The 5,967-nt window shown below is 36.2% G+C and overlaps 1 long non-coding RNA gene across 1 annotated transcript; it reads left to right on the top strand.

Moving 5' to 3' along the window:
• Nucleotides 1-1,487: 1,487 nt before the first annotated feature.
• On the top strand, nt 1,488-4,534 carry LOC145784356 (uncharacterized). The gene is made up of 2 exons (XR_014291000.1): nt 1,488-2,331; nt 2,515-4,534. It is a non-coding gene; the product is annotated as an uncharacterized LOC145784356 (long non-coding RNA).
• The last annotated feature ends 1,433 nt before the right edge of the window (nt 4,535-5,967 follow it).

The raw sequence follows: 5,967 nt of genomic DNA, 5'->3' as shown, positions 1-5,967 counted from the left end.
CTCCGCTCATTTTTGCAATCACTTTCCTCGAATGAACTTACTGCTGGAAATATTACTTTTACTTTGCTAGCGAATTTTATTGTGAAAAGGCAACTGCAGGAAGTATACTCAAATGTTCTAGTGGCAATTAGAATGGTACTTTGCACAATGGTCACCAATCGCAGTGCAGAGCGATCATTCTCTATTTTGAAGCTGATCAAGAATGCACGGCGGTCTACGTTGAAGCATGATCACATGAATGATCTCATATTTTTGAGCATTGACTCGTCTTTACTTATTTCTGCAGACTTGGAAGAAATTATTGATTTGTTTGCAAGAGAAAAAGCCCGCCGGAAGCGATTTTAAACAATTAGTTCATTATACAATGACATTGATTGATGTATTCAAATAAACAGTGCAAATAACTTTTTGTAAGAAATTTAAAATATAAATCGTAGCGCACCATCGAAAATTTTTTTTTGGGAGGCAGTTTTTTTCTTATCTGCCTTGGGCAGCAATTAGGTTAAATCCGGCCCTGAGTGTCATGCAACTCAGCACCATTACCACCTATACCTTTTCACAGGGTTGTTGAGGAGATCATTTGGTCCCGATACTAGTGAGATCCTGGAGCCCCAAATGAAGACATTTCAAAGGTAAAGGCACTGTATCTGAAATATACGAGATGATTTTTTCAAGTTTCAGGGGCCCTTTGTAAAGGTTAGCCTAAGGGCCCCTCAAATCATCTCTGCCCAAGGTCCAAAAGTACCCCTGAACAGCCCTGTCAACCCCATTGCCTTTTCATTTGGATAAGTTTAACATACGTAAATCTAACTTCTTGATAAAAAGATGTAATTCACAAACAGTTTGAAGTCCGACTGTCAATATCATCCAGTCATCTGAGAGATAGCTTTCCCACGTGTTATTTCATTATAGCCCAGGCTGCTATATTTTTGTTCTTCCTGGTGTAGTGCGGAGACAAACGCCAAACTGTGGTTGTAAAGGATAGACTCTCTGCCCAAAAGACTCAAACAATGACACAATGACAATAACCATCCAAATGTTATCAATCTGTTTTTTTCTTGATCATCTCGTTGTCTTCCATTTGTATTACCCTATTGTTAGAATGTCTTGAGGTTGAGAAAATCTTCATTGTCACCTTTGAGTTTTCATTTCAACCAAAATTTCATGATCATACCACCTTCAGTCATGCTTCAGTTAAGCTTATGCAAATAGATTCTATTGAAATGAGTTAACAGAAGATGATCTAGCAGCTAGCAGACCGAAATCGATTTTTTGGAATAAATGTTTATGATTGACACAAAACAAATTTGTTGTTTTAGACTACAGGCATGTAACTTGAATTTAGAATGGCACAAAAACGTTTTCTAAGACAACACATTTTTTACAGCATGTCCTAACTCCAAGCAACAATTGTCGATGTTGTTCATCTGGCAGAAGCGAAGTCATGGTAACATAGTTGTAGCTTTTTATAACTGTAAGATATTTTCTCTTCACTTTCTAAGTTTTGAAGTTCACGTGTTTACGAGTGATAATATATTGATAAATGCCCTTTTTTGACGGCATAGTAGCTTTCTCCTGGCGATTGATCAACCGTAATTGATGTACTGGAAAGTTGCTTAGCTTAAAACAATATAGAAAAAACACTTTATTTTGGAAAACATTTTGGTGATTTCATATGCCCTTGCAAAACACGGTGGCTCCAAGTTTATTGTGACGTAACGATTTATTGAAATCATCGTCCCTTGGGATCTTAGTTTATCGCGTACGGAAACAACATTCCGTGATTCATGGAAAATATTGTGTTCGATTTGTTGCTTCTTTATTATAATTTGGGAACTTCAAAACATGTAAAAATTTATCTTAAATAAGCCCACTTGTGCCTGAAATATTATCAGACAGTTTGTAGCCAACGTTGGGCAAAAGTTCTGTTCATCTGTGAACTTGGGTTGTTTTGTCAGCCAGTTCGGACTTATTTAGTAAGTCGAGATTTGTAGAATTCGGGCAAGCAGCTTTAAAGAGATTGCTTCATGTGAGTACCGTACAAATTGATTGCTAATTTGTAAATTTAGCCTTTGCTACTGTATGTGTTAATAGTCTGACGTATCTAAGCTGAACATATCTATCACTATCAGTTTTGTACGCGCTGTGTTCACTTGTAAAAGGGCTTACTTAATGACACAGCTTTATTGTGCATGATCTACGTATTTTCGACGTATCGTAACGCGTTAATTTCATTTGTTATAGCTGAATTGTAACCGCATTGGAATCCTGTGTAAAGAATTTCAGACTGTTGCTGTTGTCGCAATTCACCGGCTTACTTGGCAAAAATTGGTATGGACATTTTAATTATGTGGAATTTATTGCTGATTTAATTCACACTATCTGTCCGTAAAGCGCTAAAGGTCGACGCATATTCACGATGGATGTAGCAATGTAAAAAACTCACATTAATCATTATTGCCTTGTACTGTAGTTTTAGGCAAATGCGTGATTTGTGCTTTTATGTTATTTCAGAAAACGACTTCTTTGATCACACTCCTGTTCTGATCACTCGGGATTGTGGTTTGAGAGACTGTTGGCAAAAACGTCAAGTATCATTGTTATTTCGCTCCAATTTAATAAACCATTTCCATCTATATTCGACAACAGTCGGATTGCCTTTGCGGTCGAGCCTAGTGATAGAGGATAATATCACAATAACCCTAATTGGCCGAAACTATTCGAGAAGCCACTCCGTGGGTTCGTGAGATTCTACGACGTCTTTCAAGCATGAGATACAGGGAAAGTGAAACTTCAAACGGAATTTTTCATAAATTTTTGCGTGTTTGTTGTGTTTGAACGTTGAATTCACGGAACCTTTAACAATTTAGCAACTGTATACTGTAACTCAGGGCTTCCCAAACTTTTTTGCTCGCGACCCCTTTTAATCTCCTAAAATTTTCCTCGACCCTATAGGATAAACAATGCGAAATATACGTTTGTGATATTTATTGAAAGATTTCATTTAAACGAAAACTAAAAACAAGCTATCCATACTTGAAGCCTACTACTTTACTACTTGTAGCCTGCTGGAAACAAAACCAAAAAGTAAACACAGTCTGTTATTCAGTGTGATGGGTGCAACTGCTTTCTGCTACAAAAGCTAGTCACTCGACGTTTGTCAATGCTGGTCTCAAAGCGGTTCCAATGTTGCTTAGGCTGGAACGGTATTTTATCAATGTTGAAAACACTGACATGCATACGTGGAGACAAACGGCAGGAGTGCGGTTACTGCTAGCCATATAACGGTGAATATTCCGCTCTAACGTTACGCTAAGCCAAAAAGCGTGAAACTTTTTTCCAGAGAATACAAGCCACAAAAATTCCAGAGTCAAAAGATAAATCTGCAATTTTTTTTTGAGATTTTTAAGAGAGGTACATGGCACTTTGTTTTTGCATTGCAAATGGGTTTTGGATCCAATCTAAATTGGTATTGTCCAATTCTAGAAGAAAGTGCTTTTTGAACTCTTCCAACAGTCTTGACAAGTGTCGATAACCAGAGGCTTAACGTTTAATTCGACGCTATTGTTAGCCAAAAACTTCTCAGTAAATGAGAATATTTCAAATAAATCATTTTCAATCTTTTGTTTGTAGATGTTTAATTTTTTGATGAATACTCCAACTTTAAATTTCAATGTAAAAACCAGGGATTCATAGTATACTATAAATCTCTGGTAAAAACATATTGTAGATGTTTTCTCCTTGGAAGGACAAATTAAATTCGTTCCCCTTTTTCAAACAAACCTGACAAATAGCATGATTTGAAAAGCCTTTCCAAAAACGTCTTTACAAAAACGTCGGACTAAGTCTAAACTTTATTTCGTTGGAAAAATCACAACTTAATTTTTTAACACTAATAACTTTTTAAACCATTAGTTTTAATTTTGAAATCCACGTTTACAATGCAGCAAAGAGGGTTTTAAATTCTTATTCCATATTTCACTAACTTATATAAATTTACAAATACGGGTAGCCTATTGAGTGCACGACTCTTAATAAAGTTAATAACTTTCACAGCATCTTGCACACAAGTGTTAATATGCAGTGCTTTGTGTAAAATTTGTATGCTTTTTGCGACCCCCGACGTTCGTCACGTGACCCCTCAAGGGGTCACGACCCCCACTTTGGGAAGCCCTGCTGTAACTAGATGTTAATCTTTCAGGTTTTACAAAAGTTGTAGTCATTTCAAATTATTTTTTTCAAAAATCATTTGATTTGGTATACACAACGTTGATAGATAATTTCGCACCAATTGGCAATCTGACATGTGAAGGTAAAAAAATGAAAAATTTGAAAAAATGCTATTGCAATGTTTAGCTTTTAAAAACGTTTATCAACTGAGGAAATTTTAAATCTGTTTGTTTGAAACTCTTTACACATAGACTATTATATGATTAAGATACCTTGTACGCTTTTAAGGATTACTTGGTTTGGTTGATTTTGATTAGATGAAATATATTGGAAATATACTTTGATGAAATATATTTAACAACGAGTATAAATGTATTAAAAATACTTGAAATTGCCATCATTTACATGCATATACTACACTTTTTCAATGCACATTGTCCGCCGCTTTGTCGTATCCGTAAGTGTCCATGTCCACCGCAAAATGCAGGATTACATGAACATGTAACTGGCAATCAATTGTTTGTCGCACGCCAGCAAGCAAGAGTTGCCATTTTTACATCGTTGCAACCGTTCAACGTCGGTACACGTTGCAAGTGACAACTTCGTTACCAAGACAAAGCAAATTCCAGTCTTGCGAAAAATTTGGCTTGGCTATGCCAAATATTATTTCGGTAACATTCAATCTAGTTTACTAAGAAAATAGCACAGAAAAGTAAAGAGATCAGATCTTGACCGGACTGCTTGGTCAGGGAGAAGTCTTAAATTTAATTTTTCACCATTTAAGATATTTAATAAAGGCTGTAGTGGACATAAACTAAGCTACTGCACTATACGAAAGTTATGACTAAGGCTTTTTTATTTCACTCAAAAAACATTTTTTTTAAAGTTATCTGTCTATTTAATCCAAATCCCTAACCAGAGTAACAGATCGGCAGCTTTAAGTGAAATCATTAAGTATAGGTTGCCATAAGTTGGTAGGCCACTTGTCAGATAAATAGTTTATTTTATTAAACCGTAATCGAACTTTTCGATTATAATCATTATTATTGAAGCATCCAAATAGAAGTGTTACCGTGGTGGTTCCTGCTCCAGTGGCTCTCAACCTTTTTCGGCTTACGGCACCCTGCAAACAACTAAACAAATTTGCGGCACCCACAGTCAAACCAAAAACTTTCTGCATTAAATAAAAATCATTTTAAAAAGAGTTTTCGCAAAAACAAAACTAACTACAGCTTCGTATCATATCATGTACAATTTAATTAAGTTCGTTTCAAACAATGTCAGTGCGAAATTTGTGCTGCGTTTTAGCGCAAACCCTTTCAATGTCTGGGCGCATATTTGATAACGCTACTCTAATAACTTGCGGCACCCTTGCGAAACGTAAATGGCACCCTTGGGTGCCGCGGCACCCCGGTTGAGAACCACTGCAAACTTTCACAACAAACCAAAAGTGCTTCATGTCCAGTGACGTGTTTTGAAAAATGAGATTGCGCTGCAGATCTCCATAAATGGGTTTGCAGCAGGCAAGCAAGGCTTTGGACATGGACCTGCGAAATTTGTTGTTTGTGTCTTAAAAGAATTTTCCCAATGTTCTAGCTACAAGCCTTGTTGATGTTTTATTTAGCATTTCAAAAGGTCGTTTTTACTTCATCCTGAATCTCTTCTTGGCATATAGGAGCGATTTGTGAGCACTGAAATGTACCCTACTCCAATGGCCATAGAATAAAACATGATTACTAACTTACGATATAACAAATGAAACAGCCGCAATTTATATTACAAAATAAAAGTCACGTC

Source organism: Aplidium turbinatum, chromosome 15 (assembly GCF_918807975.1).
Source record: "Aplidium turbinatum chromosome 15, kaAplTurb1.1, whole genome shotgun sequence".
NCBI classification, from domain to species: Eukaryota; Metazoa; Chordata; class Ascidiacea; order Aplousobranchia; family Polyclinidae; genus Aplidium; species Aplidium turbinatum.
Note: the sequence above shows the minus strand (reverse complement) of the source record. Positions and strands in the feature narration are given on the sequence as shown.